We start from the raw sequence: 22,530 nt of genomic DNA, 5'->3' as shown, positions 1-22,530 counted from the left end.
CTAATGTTACGGCCAATCCCACTATTTGTTTGTAAAAGAGTAGCCGAAGAGTTGGCGGTGGGTAGTGATGACTAGCTGCCTTCCCTTTAATCTTACACTGCTAATTTAGGGAAGGCTAGCGCAGATAGCCCTCGTTTAGCTTTGCGTGAAGTTAACAAAGAAACATAACAAACCAAAAAAAAAAGAAAATGTGTGTATTTTGTAATTACTATCCTGAAGATAATATATTTTGTGTATCCAACAGAATAAAATGTAGTAATAACAGACAGTTTTTTCAAAAGAAAAGAAAAAAACGCAAGATATTAATAAAAGTGTGTCATTCAAAATCCTAGGTCTCTCACGTTTGTGTTCAAGTCGTTCATGACCTACCCTTGTTTTCAGTATAGTTGTGCCATCTGGTGGGCAGTTCGCTCTCATGATACTGGGGGTGGCGTGAGAATGACACCTAACTGTATCATGTTGTTGTCAGGATTTAAAATAGATTATCGTTTCGATATCAATGGAGAAGACTTATGAAATTTGAAAGCGAAAAAGAGGACAGATTTACATTCGTGGCACACACGTGTTAAGGCAACAACAATAATTCACATTTTAATACCCATTTCACAAACATACAAGTAACGTAAATGATCGCTTTACTAACACAATACATATTGCAAAGAAAGTTTTAAAGGTATAGATTTGTTGTTGTTTTTTTTTCAAAATACTTAACTGAGGAATTATTAGAAACATTTCAAACGATTTAACGAGACAAAGTAGTATGTTTGCAGGTTGGGCATAAACTCATTTATTTGTGATCGTGCAGAAAGAATAAATTATGAACGTATTTATATTTGCTTTCCTAGAAACTCCGTAACGAATGCTAAGTCTATTCGATTTTAACCTTTAAAAAATATTTAATTGTGAATTAGGGCACGACTTTGTGATGTGTTTGTTTTTTTCTTCTTCTCAATGAAAGGTTTACTATTTAGTTGTATATTCATTCACAATTTCCAGGTAGTTTTTGTTTGTTTTTGAATTTCGTACAAAAATACACGAGGGCTATCTGCGCTAGCTGTCCATAATTTAGCAGTGTAAGACTAGATGGAAGGCAGCTAGTCATCGCCCCCCACCGCCAACTTTTGGTCTACTCTTTTACCAAAGGATAGTGGGATTAAACGTTACTTTATAACGCCCCTGCGGCTGAAAGGGCCAGCAAGTTTAGTGTGACGGGGTCCAGATAGCGTCACAGATGGGTTACCTGTGTTTGCACGTCCTTAATTTTGAACTTATAGACTACGGAAAAAGTAGCTAATTAACAGTACCTACCGCCAATATTTTGGCTAGTCTTGTCTAATGTAGTGCAGGTAGCCCTCGTGTAGCTTTGCGCAAAATCCAGAAATAAAAACAAAACAAAACTTCTCTAACAAAATAGGAGACTTAACCGTGACATTTATAGTGAACCCATGGCCTCAAAGTGCGGAGCGCATTTTTGAGGCGACGAGTCGCGAAACACGATCTTTTAGATTCACGAAGACGAAGAGCATTAAACAATAATTTGAGAAATGTATTTTTAGCTAAATGAAATATTAACGACTTAATAGTTTATAGGTCCATACCACCTATAGGAAATTTAACTGTGGATATCAATAGCCAGGTGGTAATATTTGAGTCAATAGTTTCTAAGTTAGTATTACTACAAGAAAATGTAACTGTGGGTAACAATAAGTAGGTGGTAATATTCGATTCAATAGTATTTTAAGTTCGTATTGTTACTAGGATATTTAATAGTGCGGTTCTATAGTTAGATCGTAGTATTTGACTCAATAGTTTTAAGTTCATATTGTCACTAGGAAATTTAACGGTGGGTAACAACAGCTAGGTGGTAATATTCGATTCAGAGTAATTGCTTCCATAAGGATAGGCCCTGCATGATCAGATGGTTAAGGCATCGACTCATAATCTGAGGGTCGCGGGATCGAATCTCCGTCACACCAAACATACTCGCCCTTTCAACCGTGGTGCGTTATAATGTTATGGTCAATCCCAATATTCGTTCTTAAAAGAGTAACTTAAGAGTTGGCGGTGAGTGGCGATGACTAGCTGCCTTCCCTCTAGTCTTACACTGCTAAATTAGGAATGGCTAGCGCAGTTAGCCCTTGTGTAGCTTTGCGCGAAATTCAAACAACCATACGGATACTTTGCCATTTACAATAAAAGATAAACAAACATAAAGTAAACTTTGTTATACGAAGCGGAAATTAATAATCCCTCTGGTGAATTTCCTACGTAACCATAGGTATACCCAATAAATCAGATGTGAAGGATATTCTTGCCGAAAATCTTTGTGAAAAATTACCTTGTCCAATATCTTACAACCTGCTACTTTTTTTCCCCCACAACTTCTACCAAATAATATTCATCCAAAACGTGCCATTTATTGTACAGCAAGTAAAGTGTTTATTAAGGTGTCACATGTACTAGTTTTACTACTAATGCTTGTATGTACGATGTTGTTGCTCAACATCATTGTCTTAATCCACATACTTCCAAGGTAGTGGATTTTACACCACATGAGGGAGCTACCAGTAAAAAGCGTAATATTCGACGTTACGTAAAAACAACGAGTATTTAAGAAACACAAGATTGTGGTTTGTGGTTTTTTCTTATAGCAAAGCCACAAAGGGCTATCTGCTCAGCCCACCGAGGGGAATCGAACGCCTGATTTTAGCGTTGTAAATCCAGAGACATACCGCTGTACTAGCGGGGAACAAGAAACACAAGAAGACGAATTTATCTTTTCTCCATTTGTGAGTGATATCATATAATGAGTGATTTCATATAGTTTATTTTACTCACGCTTGCATACATTCTTCTTGTAAAAGTTATAACGTACAGCTATTTCTTTTATCAACTAAGTCAACTATACAAGTTGAATGTATGTCGATATAGCAGGTGAACGGAAAATCCACCCACCACTTCTACCAACTCAAACAAACAACAACATTAAAAAAAAAAAAGCAAAGGACGAAGAAAAGGGAAGAAATATGGAAAGCGATATTTCTGTAACCTTAGGTGCGTGGGAAGTGCTGCACTAACAGATGGGTAGGTAAGGTGTACCGGTCAGTTTAAGAACAATATCCAAACAAAACATTTTCTGCGTGGGTAAAAATGATATTCCTTTAATGTAGCTATTTTCTGGTCTTCTGATAACCAATCGTACACTATATTTCTCTCCACTTTTATTATATTTACCTCTTAAATGTATTGAATAACTGAATCTTGAAATTATCAAGTAATGAGTTTGCTCAGCAACTTCAGGGTGAAGTATTTATTTACACCATTGGAATATTACAATCAATCGCAACATGGAAGTGGAGCAAGGAAGAAATCATACGTATCAACTATTATCATACATTTGGATAAATAAACGGACCTAATTGTAGTAAGTGTTACATGACAAGGTACCAAAAATTTTGGAGTTTATCAAAATAAAACTATATTAACTTTTAAGTAGCTTCTGTCAAGATGATAATAAAAAAATATGTCTTTATAATTTGCTTTGTTCGCAATATAAACTGTCGAACATGATGGTGTTGATGATAAGTGGCAATAATTAATGGATAAAAAATATAAAGAAAATTTCAGGTAAAACGTAAAAACTAGATAAATTCTGTGCTTTAGAAATTGCTGTATAAAAAGACAAATTTTGAAACCATATTAATAACAGCTTAAATATTGATTAAGTTTCTTTACATGTTTTCCATAATTGGCTTAGGCTTAGATTAGCTGTTATTGATACTGTTTTCCAAGACACTCTTTTACTTCTTTTTTACCTGTTTCTGTAATTTTATTTGTCTTTTTTTCCATTGTCTTTTTTTTTTCATTATCTATTTTACCCTTGTCTTTATTGCCTGGATCCGTTGACGACAGTGTATCTGAGTTAGATCTATATAATTAAAAAATAAAATAAGGGACCGTTTCCAAATTAACGTATTCTTAAATATATAAGTGTTGCTGACTTTAAATTTAGTAACAGCTTTAACTAAGGCCTCACTCGTTCATTAGTGCATTGTTTCATAAAGCTATGAAATTAATTTTAAGAAAATGTGACATCAGTATCGAATACTTTAGTAACCTTAACATAAGTTGAACACCTTCTCATAAGACTTTCTCCTAAAACGGATGTATTTCCGCTTCACAAGCTCTCTAGTCTATGTGTGTGTTCTCTTCATTATAGAATTTTTTTCTATCAGTTTTCTGCTTAGTATTTTAAAGGTGACACTCTACAAGAACCTGATTTCTTTCGGCCTGAACCCTCTTTTAGGAGCGTTCCTATCTTTCCCATCCGATAAGTGATGCGCAAAGAAGGTAAGACTTGCCTGCAAATGGTTTTGAATTTCTTTGCGACGAGCTAATTGGACGTAAATGATCTTCGGTTTCGACAAAGCAAAAGCTATTTTCAATCAAAACATTCGTGACTAGATTTTTATCTTTTGTTTTTCTGAAATGACGTGTTTTGATGGTTGTGCTAAGGGAAAAAAATTGAGGTGAAAAATTAAAGAAAACCGTAGGTGCGTATGATTGAAATTTACTTTATACGTTTTACATTAATTACAACACCAAACTTCGCTTTCTAATGGTTGTTAAAAACAATATTCATCTTTGCCCAGTTTTTCACTGTTGAAAGCGTGCATCTGGAGATTATATAATGTAACGATATTATCTTGTAATAAATGAAACGCGGCGTCGAACATAATCGTACAGTCAGACTTGGGAGTATTATAAGGTGACGGTCAATCCCTCTATTCGTTGGTAAAAAGTTGGCAGGAGGTGATGTAAGTCAATTGCTTTTATTATGATAAAGAATTTTAAATTAGGCTTAGCAGCAGGTAGTGTTAGCAACTTTATCACGAAACAATCGCCTTATAAACGTTAATTAAGATTTTAAAAACGCAACAGTAAATAAAAACGATTAAAACCTCCACTTCAAGAGATAAGTTTTTGAAAAATCCAGATTTTTCAAATAGTTAAAATTTCATACTCTTTTTACCTTATAAACAAAAAAGGTAAAAACTTGGTATGTAATTCATGTAATCATTTCTTAGCCAAAAAAAGTATGATAAAGCCAAAGGATTCTTTATGACGTCATAGTGCATTCTAGAGGTCGCGCTCTAGAGTTCATCAGTTTTGTGATGTCATGGGTGAAAGATCAAGGATAAAATGATACGGAAAAAATATTGAAAAGACTTCGTGTGTTAAAAGTTCACGAATTCCTTTTCTTTTTTTGTATGTAAAACAAAATTATTTTAGAAGCTTTAAAGAGCAAGACTAAAATCTCAAATACAGGTTTTCCTTTGAAGTAATTTTAATTCATAAACGTTCTAAAATCTCTAACGCTATGTTTTTAAACCACAAACCGCAAAATGGAATATTTTGTGGCCTGTACACCGAATGGAATAGAACCCCGGACTTTTGTAAGTTCTCATAGTTCCGGTTGATTCACGTTGGTATCACAAACGCAAAACTTTTTGTTTTGTCTTTCAGTCAAGTTATTAATTGTTGTGATTAGCTTAAAACGTTTGAAACATGCACAATCATTTTCTTTTGAGGGGTGGTGACAGTAATTATACAAATCGTATAAAAACATAGTAATGTAATAAATCAACTCAAACTATGAATTGTATAGTCTAAAGCTGGAGATAAAGGTATTTCTGCATTCAGTATATTAACGACAATTCGTATAATGTTACATTATTGAACTTGTCAATGCCTAACTAAATCATTTCGCACTGCCTCACACACACACATATATATAATACGATTTTACTCAAACTGTTACACTGCATAAATTTTTGGTTAGTTATATTTGAAATAAAAATAACACGATTAACACATATATATTTTTTAAAAAAGTAGTGTATATATATTTCCATGTACAAAAAGTGCAACTAAACAAATTTGTTTTTAATTTCTCATCCACACACGCAATTCATATAAAAAGGAACAAGTTCCTGTTCTTGAGTTATTAATGGTAGAAGTTTACAGAGAACTAATTGGTAAACGTGAACAACGCCTCGTTTCGAGGCATGATAATAAACCACAAACATTTGACACATTCTACATTTTATGTTGATCAAACTATTAAAAATAAAACTTCTAAACAACGTCAGTCCTCAAGGACCATTAACTTTGTGAGCCACAAATAAATGTCTATTAATTATCCTTAACCAATCATAATTAAAGTCACGTTTTAGATGTTATCCCAATACAAGATGGCGATCGTTTAAAGTTACAAAGACGCCATTTTTTGTTTTTACATAACAATTCAAAATTTTTCTTTCTAGTGTAATTAAAATACCTTGGAGATGAAGAGCCTTAAGAGAGGAAGACACTTCTACAACGTATGAATTTAGTTTAATGAGTGCTGTCACGATCAGAATGTTGAAAGTCTGTCCACATCGTGAGAACCGAACCTAACATTCTTAACACTGTTGTGCCAAATACTTAATAGTAACATCACACACAATGGACACTTATAATACGATTTTTAAAAGTTTCTTACTCAAGGAGTGGATGATGTTGTTTCTAAATTATTTTGGAAATTAATAGATTGTTATTATTATTTTTATAAATAATAACGTAAATATATTTATAGCTGTTAATATAAAACAACAATGTTCTCTTACGGGATGGCGATAAATTTACGGATTTATAACGTTAAAACCCGTGGTTCGATTTCCCGCCATAGACACAGTAGATAGCCCAGTGTGACTTTGCTCTGAAACAAATAAACTTATCCTGAAAAAAAAAAGAAAAAAGAAGCGAGCTGTGTCATGACATAACTTAACTGTCGGTTGTTTGAACAGGTTTTTATAGTGAACAAATACTTGAACTCAGTTTTTAGATTAATTTCTTATATTGTACCTGCACTGATAATGGAATAAGTCAAAACAAAATGTCATCTGGTGTTTAGCCGTAAGTTTTATTTGTTTCTTTTAAATTTTTGCGCAAAGCTACACACAAGGGATGTCTGATTGTTGTCGTCCCTAATGTTAAACTGACAGCTTATAAAAGGTAAACATCATCCATTGTCACTGTACTTTAATCAAATACTGGAATATAACCACTGCTCTTATGGCGCACCCATCGGCTAAAATGTGGAGTGCGTTTTCGCGGTTACAGTACGCAAACTTGGAATCACTGGATTCACAATCCGGGCACGTTAACCATTAGTAACGCCTATACTTCCAGTGGTAAAGAATAAAACGTGTAGCTTATGAGAACGACTACAATTAATCTTGTTTTTTCAGAGGTAGGTTATCTGTTGTGACCAGCGCGGGTAATCGAACCCTACATTTTAGAGTTGTAAGTCCGTAAATTTATCGTTGTTTTTCCGTGAAAGTACAACATAACGTACATGTAAGTTACTTATTCATTATGAAAAGAACGGCCCGGCATGGCCAGGTGGATTAAGACGTTCGACTCGTAATATGTGGGTCACGGGTTCGAATCCCCGTCGCACCAAACATGCTCGCTCTTTCAGCCATGAGGGCGTTATAATGTGGCGGTCAATCCAACTATCGTTGGTAAAAGAGTAGCCCAAGAGTTGGCGGTGGGTGGTGATGACTAGCTGCCTTCCCTCTAGTCTTTCACTGCTAAATTAGGGACGGCTAACGCAGATAGCCCTCGTGTAGCTTTGTGCGAAATTCAAAAAACAAACAAACATTATGAAAAGGAATCATTCATCATTGAAAATGATTGTGTAGTCTTCGTAAATAAAGTTTAAATACGGGTCAGATAATTTCAAAACAGTGCTGTAGTGATCTGAAAGGTAAATTTCTTCAGTGCTTAAATCAACAAACAGGTATTCCTGGGGTAATTGTATGTAGCTGCTTTAGGTCTTATTACAGGCTTAAATTTTCATTAGATTCGTTCTATAAACGTAAAAACTATGGTTAATAAACAGTGTACTGTTTTACAGATGGTTTGTTTTATCAGTTGCTCTGGTAGAGCGCGTTGTTGTAGCTGGAACGAGAGATGTATCATGAAATTTCACTTATAGGACTATGCCTAATAGGTCCGCGTTATGATGCCTCTGTTTTTTTATTTTGTTTTTCCTTCCCAGTTTTCTGTTAGAACCTTAGAAGTGATCTGTTTATGTAGAATATATTATTAACATTCACACAAACATCATGTGAATCTTAAACTTTCAAATATATAATGATATAGCAAACTGTAGGTTATTTTAACGTTCAGTTTTAGGCGTATTTTTATCTTATTATTAAACATGACATTCATCAGAGAGTATCTGTTTTACATTTTGAATGTTTAAAATTTTCTAATGCCAATGTAACATGACAGGTAGAAAAGCCACTTTTAATATAGATTGTTATTATATACATATATAACAAGATTTTTGGAAATTGAATAATTATGGTTGTATTATTATTATTAGAGGCAATTCTGACGCAGTCTAGAAGGAAAACTCCGCGGTACCTTAGATGTCCGTGTGTTGACTTACAGCCTACTGGCCGAGAGGAAGGGCAATTCTGGAGCACTGACTTTGAGAAGACCGAATGATCCGACAAGTCAATAAGAGAAGAATGGGTCGTCATGTAATGTCATGACGTACTGCACAAACGACGTATTTTAACCCCGTTTTCAGTGCTTTCTGGACGCACACGAGTGACGCTCCCTTTGCCTTCTGTCGCGAATTTTTCATGTGCCTGCGTGAGAAACCTACACGCAAAGTAGCCTCACGCTTTCAAACGACCGATCCTTTGTTTGGGTTTCATCCCATGTCAACCTTTCTGATCCAAGTGCAAGTAGCTCTTAGCTTTTGCGCATGTGTAGAAGGCGATTCTGTCAGAGAAAGTGGAGTGTTTTCATAGAATCTGAGATCAAACGGAAGTGCCTATTTTCCTCTGTGGACTGAGATTTATCCGTAGGTTACGTCAGGTGTGAGTAAAAGCGGGACACATGTCTTATTGTATAGATGCACACAGCTCCCAGGAAGATTCTTGTATGGGAAATTTTACCCGCAGAGTTACTAACGGTAGCAACCTGACTTTCACTTAAGCCTAACCCGTTACCTGAACCTATTCAGATCTGACGAGGGAGCTAAACTTCTTTCCGGTAATATAGTGGGAAAATTTTCGCAAGGAAAACTTAACTCCCCACTTGGGCCTATGACGTAACAGGAAGAATACAGTTGATGTAACAATACATAGAAGTTTCACGTTGTGCTTGTCAATATATCACGTGGTCTACACAAACAATCTTGTACGATTTCATAAAGAAGTGTACTTTTTTCTTGTGAGAAGATATAAATTTAATGCGTATCTTCCTGAATTTTTCGTGTATAGGAGGCCAAGACAGTTAGCAAATCAGTGTTCGGAGTTCAAAAGATAAGCAATTTACAGGTGGCACTGGTCGTCCTTCTACTTGAACTGTGTACAAAAAAAAAAGTCTTCATGCTTTATAATAAACTATGAAATCTATTGTAATATTATTATGAAACTTTAGTGCTTAATTTTGTTTATTTGAACTCAATATAAAACTTTTAATTAGCATGTGATATTTTATTTTCTAAATTAAATTACTACTTGCTTAAATCTTATTATAATAGATCTTATTATGCATACATCCAATCATAAGTTGGTAATATTTTTATAACTAGTTGGTACTTTTATAGCTGAGCAGTAAATAAAACAACTGAAATTTGCACAAAAAAGAGTAAGTTTCAGATTTAACCAATAAAAAGTAATTACAAAAACGAGTAAGATTCAAATATAAAACAATAAAAAACAATTATTTACTTTCTTTAGTGAACATCTCATGGGTGTTGTAACAGAAAGGCAAAACACTTTCGTTGATAACTGCATTTACACAGAAATACTTCAATGAAACTTGATCTCTGATGACAGGGTATTTCAAAATTGGAAGGCCGTTATCTGACACTACGTCAGCTAATTCTGTGCAACAGTATCGTGCAAAAAGAATGTAGCAACAGACAACTGTTTTCATAGCTAGTGAATAACCGCCAAATAGATATGTTTATAGCACAAGTGATTAACACTATAATAATAAGAAACAATTAAGTAACAACGTAATTTAAAGCAGGTAGTACCCATTAAACTATTAAGTAATAACGTAACAGCAAGCAAGCAGTATCCAGGAAAGTATTAAGTTACAATGTAACTTCAAGCAGACAGTACCCATTAAACTATTAAGTAATAACGTAACACCAAGCAAGCAGTATCCAGGAAAGTATAAAGTTACAATGTAACTTGAAGCAGGCTGTACCCATTAAACTATTAAGTAACCAAGTAACACCTAGCAGGTAGTACCTATTAAACTATTAAATAACCAAGTAACATCTATCAGGTCGTACCTGTTAAACTACTAAGTAACAAAGTAACATCTAGCAGGTAGTAACTATTAAACTATTAAGTAACATAATGCAGGTAGTACCCATTAAATTATTCAGTAACAACGTAACATTATGTAGGCAGTACCCATTAAACTATTAAGTAATAACGTAACACCAAGAAAGCAGTGTCCAGGAAAGTATTAAGCTACAATGTAACTTCAAGCAGGCTGTACCCAGGAAACTATTTAGTAATAACGTAACACCAAGTAAGCAGTATCCAGGAAAGTATTAACTTACAATGTAACTTCAAGCAGGCAGTACCCATTAATCTATTAAGTAATAACGTAACACCAAGCAAGCACTATCCAGGAAAGTATTAAGTTACAATGTAACTTCAAGCAGGCTGTACCAAGGAAACTATTAAGTAATAACGTAACACCAAGCAAGCAGTATCCAGGAAAGTATTAAGTTACAATGTAACTTCAAGCAAGCAGTACCCATTAAACTATTAAGTAATAACGTAACACCAAGCAAGCTTTATTCAGGAAAGTATAAAGTTACAATGTAATTTCAAGCAGGCTGTACCTAGGAAACTATTAAGTTACAAGTTACAACGTAAATTCATGCAAGCAGTATTCAGGAAACAATTGAGTTACGACGTAGCTTCAAGCAAATCGTATCCAGTAAACTAAGTAGTAATCATCCCTCATCAAGTGAAGATTGCCAAATGCTGTTAAATTACTAAATAGGAAATATTAAGACATACGTACACATCATTTTTAAATACAAAAAAAAAAATGCTTTCATTTAGCAAGTATGAAGTACTATCTCACATGTGTTCGTTTTTCAATGGAAACGTCTGATAATTGAAGAAGATACGAATTATACTTTTTGTGTGGGACCCACGTATGGTAAAAATGCTTGATTATTCTACGTGTACCGGTTTGTAGTAACAACATTTATAGTGGAAAATCTGTCTGTATGAAATTGTGTGAATTCACTTTTCACGCCTTCAGTTTTTGACCGATCTCAACCAAATTTAACATGTATACTTGGAATCATCCACCGAGGAATGGGATAACCTAAGTAACCCTCCGGGTATTACCCGGACTGTGTTTCCTGTGTTATTATATTGATCTCTCCAAACTTCGGAACCATAGTTAAGGCACTCCTAGAAGTAGCGGAGGGTTAAGGGAGTTAGCGTTAGTATCTGACCCTTTTTGCATTCAATTCTAACCCCACCACGTCACCCCAAGTAGTCCCTGTGTGACTTAGGCGCTATACTGTTTCTAAACTTTTAAAGTACTCCCTAATGCTTTCAGATATGATCCCTACGTAACCCCATGGGGCCCTTTATGTGCCTCCCTTACTATTCTATTTCCCTCTAGCAAATTTCTATAGCATAGTTCGGAAACCGCGGGAGTGACATGGGGTCAGTCAGCATTCGTTGTTGCTTCCTCCCGGGGACCCTATGTCTCTCTCCATGCGTCAAACAGCTAGTATATATATATTTGTACTGAAAATAATAAATGTACACGAAACACGCTCAGAAGGTAATGTCTGTTAAAATTACATCATGGTTGACAATGTGATATGATTAAGGGTGAACGCTTACGTTAACCATGTTGTAATGTTAACAGTCCATTTTAATTTCATGTCGTGTTGCATGCAAATACACATAGAGACTTTGAATTTCTGCCCGACTCTAACTAAATAGAAAGCTAGACAGATAAGTGCATTAGAAGACTGATCGACAGATAGATAGGCAAAAATATAGGTAAACAGACAGGTAAATAGAAAGACAGACATTTCAGAAATGAGTAATAATTTTGCTTTCTCACAAAATGTGCTATTTAGGCCGCTTGGGGCGGAGCAGAAAGAAATATATGCACATGAAAGAAAGCGCTACAGGCAGTGTACAGCGGGAATATTCGTGCAATAATAATTACTTTTAGACATGCAATATAAAAGCCTATTAGCAATGTTCAAGTATATCTGTAGTACAGAGGCAAAGTAAGTAGGATAATATTGACTAGGTCATACTTACAATAACGTTTATTTTTTTTGAAGAAAGGGAATTAGTAATGTTTCATAGTTCACAGTAAAAATGGCTTCTTCAAATAACAGGTATTAATAATATCAACTTACGATAGTGTGAATGCTACATTACTGTACAACACAAATGTTTAAAATAGTGGTTGAAATAACAAATAGTTTTAATATTTACAGCCTACACTTCAGGAATTTTACGATTAATTCAACGTTTTTCTTCGGTTGACTCAAGTAGAAAAGTTCAGAGGACAATAAAAGACAATAAAGTGGAGAAAAAAGGACACTTTTCAAGTATCGCAAAGCAATTTTTTATTTTTAGGTTGTGGAGGTGTTAGGGGAGACAATAGGGCCTGTGAAACGGATAGGGTTATCAGTCGTGTTTTTTTAGTAATTTTGGACATTTTTATGACTGAGAAGAAAGGCACTCTACGGGCATAAGAGCAAAAAAAAAAAAGTCTGAGGCTTAAGTTCATCCACCCGCAAACTCCCTGTGGATGTAATTGTCTTGACGTTTGCATAATATATTTCTAGTATATAAGTTTTTATAAAAAGTATAGAAACGATGCATTCTATATCAGTCAGTGTGATGTAGTCCACCAGTGAGTGGTACAGCAGTGTGTCTGCGGGTTTATCGCACTGTAATCCTGGTTTTGTTACCCGCGGTGGGCAGAGCACAGATAGCCCATTATGTAGTTTTGTGCTTAACTTGAAAGCAACAGCAACTGTGTGATATAAAACACAATCTGGAAGTGATGTATAACTGTCAATGTGTATATATATATTTAGTAGCCTAGAGTAACAATGTACTTTGAGTGTGGTTTAGTGGTTTGTGGGCCCGAACTTCGAATTAGAGGATTGATACTTCGTATAACATTGATCAGCTACATTTTGTGTATTAACTTAAATTTGTCTTATTTTAACCAGACATGTTAATTATAAAATTAGGCTTATAAAATTTCATCTCAGAACTTTGGTGGCGGATCCAGAATTGGACAAAAAGGGAGAACCCCACAACAGGGTGCAAAGGGACCCGCGAGCGAGCAAGCGCTTATGGAGGAAGGGGGTGAGTCTGGGAGTTTATGTTGGCTCAACTTAAATGCAAACCAAAAATGAGTCTGCAAATACATAAAATGGATATTTACATACAAAATTTTTATTGTCGCCAAAAAAAAGAAAAAAGAGGGAGCCAGTTCCTCTAACTTTCCTTCTGGATCCGTCACTTTACTTTACACACTAAATGACTCGATATTTTGATCTTAAACTTATACAGTATTCTAGACATCAAGTGTTCAGTTGTGTGGTAAATTCAACATTCCACTTGTTACCGTTTATGAAGAGATAAAACTCTCACGATTCAGTTGTGTGGTAAATTCAACATTCCACTTGTTACCGTTTATGAGGAGATAAAAGTCTCACGATTCAGTTGTGTGGTAAATTCAACATTCCACTTGTTACCGTTTATGAGGAGATAAAACTCTCACGATTACGCCCTATTTTTTTTAATTTCTTAGGAATTTTAATTTAATGAGGAACAATTTTAGTTTGTAAGCCAATCATTAAGTGTTATCTTTTGCTGTACATCATATAGTAGAGCCTGATGTAACTAGCTTCGTTAAATTAGTATATTTTAATACTATTTGGTGTTTTATTAATTATTCTTGAGACTTAATTATTTATGAAATTAACCTCTTACTGTAATTGTACATGCACGTGAACGTACCTCATGCCATTCGTCTAGATTTTAACGTTTGATTATATTCAGTTATTACTGTAGAATATTCACCCCTGAATTGATAATATGGGGGAAGTTTGACGTATGGTGATCTATTCACAGTAAGTTCTCTAAGTTATCTTTATTGTATTACTATAGTTTATTTAATTCCAAATTTTACATGCGTATTTTATTAAACTCATACTTATTATGGCTGTGAGGGACAGGTATGAATACATACACATATATCTATCATCACGTTCTCTGTCTACCTGATACTGATTCTGTTGGAATGTCAAAGTAATAAAAGTTGGGATAAAGAAATTGGTTTTAAGTAATTACTCGCCATCGTTTGATTCTCATACTGGAGTTACGTATTTCTAGAAGTATCAGTGATAAACCAGAAACATAGTTCTAGACAGAGCCATCTAGTATACTGCTACTGCTGCAAACGTATGAATACTTTTGTATTTTGTGAGCAAAGGGCCTACTACACTTATCTTTATAGTCAATTTCATGAGTATAATTGCTATAGTGGTTAAAATAATTATGAATATTTTGAATGTGAATTTTGGAAAAAAAATGACTTTAATACATACAAAGATTATTTTCCATATTTGGCTTACTATACGGATTTCCATACAAACCTAAGTCTCCCAAGTTGGCGAACCATGCGAGACATTATTGGGATTATGACCGAAAATGTCGTTAACATTGAGACATCCAACTGATAATTTAGCTCATCTAATCATTATAGGTTTTAATTTCTATTGTGGGTTGATTTATGGAGTCATACATTTTTAGTCAGTTCATTATAAAATATTACTTTGGTTACTCTAGAAGAATTTTTATGTCGGGTCTATATACTTAGATCACGTTTAATCATAAGCTTTTAATGATCAGTTGTAAACGAAAATTGTGAAACTCAATTAAAGTAGCGGAAACAGTAAAAATATTTTTTTTATTTATGATATTAATAGCATATCACCAAACACAATGTTAACCCTTTGTTACAGTTGTATTAATTTTAACTCATTTTTTTTATAACTCAACGGCATCTAATGCACACAGACTAAATGGTCAGGTTAAGAGGCCACTAGTAACAGGAGTATCTTTCCCTAAATTTAAACTTCTGACTAGAGAGAAAGCAGCATCTGTCGCCCACATGGCTACTATTAGCCGAATAGAGAGATACACTGTGAGATGCACTCACAGCTGAAAGTTACGGCTGTGGCGCGAACCTCAGAAGTGCAGGTCAGAAGATTGATGCACTAGAAACCAACACAATCATTCGGACAATAGACATTTGTAACTCTTTCTCTAAGTTAATAAGCCTTTCATTGAGTCGTATCTGATCATTCAGTGAAAACCAAAATTAACCCGACCTTACTTGAAACGCCTACATTTCACTGTAGCAACTGATTCTGATTATTGTACTGTGTATAAATATATAACCTAAAATACTATATTAATAAATGTATATGGAAATAGGGAAGATATCTGCATTAATTGGATCGATCATCAGCAGACAGCCCGATGTGGCTTCGATGTAAGAAAACAAATAAAGAAAATTATCGACCTTTTTTAAAAATAAAAGCCCCCAGATGTGCAAAAGGTAAGTTTACATATTTACAACACCAAAATATAGGTTACATTCCTCTCGATTGACACAACAGATCGCTCCGTGTGGCTTGGCCTTAAACAGACAAACTTAGTAAATAAAATTGGGAAACATATCAAGAAGGATTATTTGAAACAGACGAATATTGGTGTACTCTATTATTTTAGGACACTCCCCTGCTTCGCCCCCATTATCCACTTACTGTATAAAAAAAGTCATAGTTTTATATGACACATATTGTGGAGACACCTACTACAACTGTGGAGGACGAACTGGTCACGAGGAGGCTGAGGTTAAGCACTGTTAACTTCAGATGCGTGCCACAACTGCAGCAGTTACATTACCTGTTACACCCTTCACGGTGCGTGAATCTCTGGCCAAGTGACTTTGATGTGTAGTTTCAAACAGTTACGTGGATGGTACTAGCCCCATCTGAAAAGGAAGCATCTTACCTTCACCCTGACAAACGTGGATCAGAAACACAGGTGTGTATTGGTTCTTCACTTTACATATTATCTGTACAAAATTAATGGGCCATATTTTTGAGGATCTATTTATAACTCAAAATTTGCAGACGAATTATGTACATATATTTCATCCATACAAAGTCTGTTGCGACATATATTCTATACCATGATGCAAATGTTTATTTTGTGTTTTGTTTTTCGTCTATTTCAGTTGTCATTTCAATATAAATTTCGTAATATTTTAGAATTTTTTTGCGGGAATACTTATTACAAGTGCTGAAAGTTAGCACATCCCTGTATTTAATCACATGTATGGTGTCGATGGTGATATATTGGAATACTTACAATACGCAATTTTAAAAGAGCAGATTGGCTTTTCTTGACGTCCTTATTCATTGAAACTATGATAACATTCTGAAACAGAGTTAGCCAACCTACGAGGTACGTCTCTCATACTTAGAAAATATTTTGTTTGAAATGTTCAGAAACACGTCAAGTGTTATTAAGATACATGCCATAATGTGAAGTTTTAGACTAAACTTGTTATGTTTTTCTATTTAATTGCTTAAATTTCTTTCCTTAACCTTGTAGGTTTTGTTTTAGAGTGCGTTTTAGGGTTAGTAGAACCTTACATAAAATAACTTAAAATATGACCCAACATGGATACATTCCAGTCAACAAGGTCTAAGAAATGAGAAAAACTTTAGTGTATGACCCAACGTGGTTTTAGAAACTGGAATGTATCCAGTTTGGGTGTCAACAAGGCCTCAGAAACGAGAATATTTATAGTTAGCACTATACTATAGGTTCAGAAATGGAACTTTGTGGTTTTAAATCATATATAATTTCAGGACTAGTATTTTTATCGGTTTGAGACTTAGTTGGGTATCTTAAAAATCATTAATAATAAATACCTTTATGAAAATGAAGAAATTCATAATGCATGAAATACTTAGCCTTAGAAACGGTTGTACGACGAAGAAGATATGTGGATAAATGTTATTTGTATAATTCAGATAAATGTTTATAGAGAACAGTATATTAATAATATGGCCAAAGAAAATACTTTCATTGAAAGATCCGATGATTCTATAAACATCGTGGTCAGTGATGAAAACATTTTCGTTACATAACACTAGTATATCATTGAAAAGAATAAACTGTAGGAAAATTAATATAAAGCTTTGGAGAAAGGTATTTATGTTTTTAGCGCAAAGCTGCAAAATAGACTGTCTGCGCTCTGTTTACCGCTTGGAATCGTATCCCGGATTTTAGAGCTGTAAGTGTGTAAACTTACTACTGGCCTATCAACGGACATAAGTGTTTGAGTAGTGGGTTAAATTTGCATACAAATAAATTATTACGGCTTTTTTTTTATCAATAACGACCTTGTATGTATGTTATACTAACGTTCACAACTGTATTTTTGAGAGTTCACTCACTTAGCTTTTACTAGTCTGTTAGTGTAATTTATATCCACATATGTAGCGCTCTATCTGCATTTATGTCTTGTAACCATTTATCACGCTGTATAGTCCAATTATAGTCACACTGCTGTTTGTTGAAAAACAATTCATATGTTCTTCTTTGTGACAGAAAACGAACAGAATTTATAACTGATTTTTTTGTACCGTATACGTGCCAGAGGTTTGACTGTCACTCTTATGACACAGTCACAGCGTAAAGTGCGAGTAATATTTCAGTGGTGCTGCATGTATTAAAATCCTGATTGTCAGCTCCGAAATCCAAAACTTTCCCACGAGGCCAACCCGCGCCCCAAGACAAACCGTAATCTCAATAATATATATTTAGGTTACGCATTGAAAACAAATTTTACCTTTTTTTATTTTTTGGAAACTGGTTAATTCATAGTGTTCACGTATAGAAAAAAAAGTAGGGTTAAAAGATATAATGTAGATCCAAAGAGTTTGTGTAATTACTTATTTAATGGGATCCTTAAACATTTGTTACGGACGAAACACCGACATCAGCGAGGATATTCATCTGATGGTTAAGAACAGGTTGGTCATAGAAGCTTTTTGTAATTTGTCTGTGACTAATAAGTAAAGGTACTTATTGTTAATTGTAATTATCATTGTAGTATTTTAGCACATCTTCTGGTAGAAGTTATTACACAATTATATTTCGAGTCCTTTACATAGATAATTTACTAGAACAACAAAAAACACAATGGTGTTAATAATAGTTGTTTTCAAGTGTTTTATTACGCTTAATAGATTTAACTTACTAACAATTATTCAGACAGTATACCAAGAAAGCTGAAATTATCACGGTCTACCTAGTTCACTAGAAATAGTTCATCATCTGAATACACCCTCTACGGCTAAGTCTGCAGATTTACAAAGCTAAAATCAGGGGTTCGATTCCCTTCGGTAGATTCAGCAGATAGCCCGATGTGGCTTTGCTATAAGAAAACAAGCACACACACACATACGCTCTCTAGTTCGTTTGTCACGTTTAGATTTGACAAGGTTTCCTCATGGTGGCTCAGCGGCAAGTCTGAGGGCATATAAAGCTAAAAGCTGGTTTTCGATACCCGCGATAAACAGACTACAGGAAGCAAACACATTGTGTAGCTTGGCGCTTAACAAATGGTGAGTTCGTTTTTTTAGGGATCTTTTTTTACATACCAATAAGAAGACAAGAAAAGAGTGAAGATTTTATTGGGCTGAAGAGAGATTTAGGCATGATGAAAGTAACAAACCAGTGAGAGACTGCAGAGTGAAGTTGTTAGTGATACGATAACGAATGAGAAAGCAGTTAGTGTGGAAGGGAGTGAATATACTTATTAAGCAATGTTAAAATGAGCGTACCAGTAGCACGTTGAGTAAATTTTTTGCATCAGTACAGGAGTAAAACGTGGCGAATTTTACGAATAAAATGATGAACCGTGATGAATTTCATTAAGCGCGAAGTATAAGCAGTTCAGCGAATCGATGAGATTTCATGTAAAGATAGTTTTTCAGGTTTCCAAAGGAAACTGTTTTTCTTTCCATGTTTTATTTTCTCCCCTGAAATGAAAAAAAAATGTGTTTGAAGATTTTTTTTAGATGAATCCAGCTACCAAACAAATTAAGATACTGAACGTACTTGTTGGCTGCTTCTCTTTTTAATGACATAAATACATATACACCGTCTTCGGTCAGCTAGTTTATTTCGAAACCGAAATGATCAACATACAAGGAAATGATAGACAGAAAAAAAATTAAAAATGAAACAGTGTATGTGTAAGAATGGCTAACGTCGATCTTTCAAAAAGCAATTGCATTTGCCACTCTACTATCTTGTTTGTATTGGTTTATAATACAGTGTTTCAACAGACATAGTAAGGTTGTATTTATAACCAAGTTCTAAATACATTAGGGTTCCAATAGAAATGGCCTGGCATGGCCAAGCGCGTAAGGCGTGCGACTCGTAATCCGAGGGTCGCGGGTTCGCGCCCGCGTCGCGCTAAACATGCTCGCCCTCCCAGCCGTAGGGGTGTATAATGTTACGGTCAATCCCACTATTCGTTGGTAAAAGAGTAGCCCAAGAGTTGGCGGTGGGTGGTGATGACTAGCTGCCTTCCCTCTAGTCTTACACTGCTAAATTAGGGACGGCTAGCACAGATAACCCTCGAGTAGCTTTGTGCGAAATTCCAAAAACAAACAAACAAATCAATGGTAATGTTTATCGTTTATCTATTTTTAGCTGGTGATTACTGTTTCGCCCTGTACTACAGCTTTATATAGGAACACCAAAGTCTTGTAAGAAAGCTAACTTCAAGGGCTAATGATAACATCGTTTACACTAGAATTATGACTTTTTAACTCATCAATAATAGTTATTAAAGCGAATACTACGTTTGAAACTATGTCACCTCAGTGAAATTGGTTGACACTATTGTTTTGGTTCCTGAATTATCAACCATATATGTTGTAGGTATGACAAGAAACAGAAGCAAGAAGAACAAGAAATCCCATCTTTTTGTTATGATATTTACAGATGTTATCAGAACTTGTGACGTAGTCATTACATAGATATTGTTGTAAAATACTGTATAGTATTGTAGAGTTCTGATGACCTATTAAAGATATATTTAAAATACAGTTTCGATGAACAATCCGAGCCATCCCTACATAAGCAGTGTTATCGCCAGTTTGATATATATACAAATGATGTTTTTATCTAAAACTCTTCAGGCAGCCAAAAGGAAGTATGGTACACATTTATATATAACGTGACTCAAGAATGTTACAACTACTTACTCTGTCTAATTTAGTCCTTGTTATTGGCACTAGATGGCAGCAAACAACTTACGTGAAAATCAGTTTTGTTTTAACCACATTGGGCTATGCTGTCTGCTGTATCCATCATGGGGAATCGAGCCCCGGATTTTAGGGTTGTACATCCATAGAATTACTACTATCTCACTATGGCTTAAATCCATCGGGGGTTTGTTGTTGTGTTCAAAGTAGTAATAAATCAAAATTTCGCTTTAACTCCTAGATTATGCAACGTGTTTTTCTTTTCTCAGTCTTTAATCTATCTCTTACGTTGTTAATGTCTACTTTCCTACAACGTTGTTAATGCCATGTTGCAAGCGCAAAGTAAATTGCATTTTCCAGATTTTATTTGGAAAGTGTGTATTTGCACTGCTGCGTAGTGTTCTCAACTAGCTAATTTTTCGCTCACCTTCTACGGCGGCGTGGCCAGGTGGGTTAAGACTTTCAATTTCTAATATGAGGGTCGCGGGTTCGAATCCTCGTCATCCCAAATATGCTTGCCCTTTTAGCCGCGGGGAACCGTTATAAGTGACGGTCAATTTCACCAGTCGTTGGTAAAAGAGTAACCCAAGAGGTGGCGGTGGTTGGTGATAACTAGCTGCCTTCCCTCTAGTCTTACTAGCGCAGATAGTCCTTGTGTAGCTTTGCGCGAAATTCATAAACAAACAAACAATAGCCCACCTCAATGTTACTTTAAGAAAAGATAAAAACTTTCCATATCCAAACTAATCCACGAAAATAAAAATATATAACCTTCAATTTAGTTAATTTATACACCTGTTTGTTAACTCCAAATGTTCAAAGTTAATTTTTCTGGTCTTTTAGTAGAACATTACTGTTTTGAATTTTATAGAGCTAAGACTAATATATATGCGTTTTAAAAAAAGTCAGTTACTCAGAATTTTTTCAGTTTCAATTCAAAAGCATAATTCATGTTAAAATTGCACTTAAAATTTTAAAGAATATGAGTGGTAAATTATTTAACTGAGAAGAAAAGTTTTGTTCACAGCACTGGATCAAGCATTTATGAGTTTATTTAGCATTTACTATCAGTACGTATTGGCAAAAGCCCCAACTGTATGAATTTTGTGTTCACGGGGAAGTTATTTGCTGCTGTCCTTAATTTTGAAGCACTGAACAGAGGTGAATGCAAACCGTCAACATCATCTAACATCTATGCTCATGTAACGCACCTACAGTTGAAAGTACTGGTATTATTTTGTGGTAATCGCGCTGATTCGAACTTCACTCACCAGTTCTGACATCCAGAATTCTACCACAGAGTAAACGCACGTTTTTAATGCCCAAAGGAATAAAATAACTGGGATTGTTGTTCTGATGAGAGGGTTCTGCTTGTTTTGGGATTGTTGTTCTGATGAGAGAGTTCTGCTTGTTTTGGGATTGTTGTTCTGATGAGAGAGTTCTGCTTTATTAAGGATTGTTGTTCTGGTGAGAGGGTTCTGCTTTATTTAAGATTGTTGTTCTGATGAGAGGGTTCTGCTTGATTTGGGATTGTTGTTCTGATGAGAGGGTTCTGCTTGTTTTAAGATTGTTGTTCTGATGAGAGGGTTCTGCTTGATTTAAGATTGTTGTCCTGATGAGATGGTTCTGCTTGATTTAAGTTCGCTGTTCTGATTAGAGGGTTCTGCTTGGTTGAGGATTGCTGATCTGATGAGAAATTTCTAGTTGATTAAGGATTGCTCTTCAGGTAAGAGAGTTCTGTGTGTTTAAAGATCGCTGTTCTGGTAAGAGGATTCTGCTTGATTCATGATTGCTGTTTTGGTGAGAGAAACATAAAAACTCAGAAACTAGTTAATCACAAACTTATTTGAACGGATTTGAAACTGGAAAATGAATTAAAGTTAGAAAAAAAGACAACAAAATATGTAAACAAGAAATTTTATTGGTTAAGCATTATTGTGCTCACAATTATTAATTACAGTTTTAGATAACTTTAAACCTGATTGACTGTCCAGAATATATTCTGTTAATACAAGTAGTAATTAACCAATATGTAAAATAAAAAAAAAAAATCTCAT

General features: G+C 34.8%; 1 long non-coding RNA gene across 2 annotated transcripts in view; it reads right to left on the bottom strand.

Annotated features, from left to right (window-relative positions):
- Positions 1-8,314: 8,314 nt before the first annotated feature.
- The window catches only part of LOC143229015 (uncharacterized), a 38,769-nt gene continuing 24,553 nt past the window's right edge, over positions 8,315-22,530 (bottom strand). Inside the window, exons 2-3 of one of the 2 annotated variants that reach the window (XR_013015604.1) lie at positions 21,745-22,265; positions 8,315-9,431 (exon numbers count right to left, since the gene is read on the bottom strand). This is a non-coding gene — a long non-coding RNA (uncharacterized LOC143229015). Of the gene's footprint in view, positions 9,432-19,315; positions 22,266-22,530 lie in introns of those variants that run through there. The other variant, XR_013015603.1, reaches the window with a different exon arrangement.

The sequence above is a fragment of the Tachypleus tridentatus genome, chromosome 10 (assembly GCF_004210375.1).
Source record: "Tachypleus tridentatus isolate NWPU-2018 chromosome 10, ASM421037v1, whole genome shotgun sequence".
Lineage (NCBI taxonomy): Eukaryota > Metazoa > Arthropoda > Merostomata > Xiphosura > Limulidae > Tachypleus > Tachypleus tridentatus.
The sequence above is the reverse complement of the archived record's forward strand: the minus strand, read 5'-3'. Positions and strand labels throughout refer to the sequence as shown.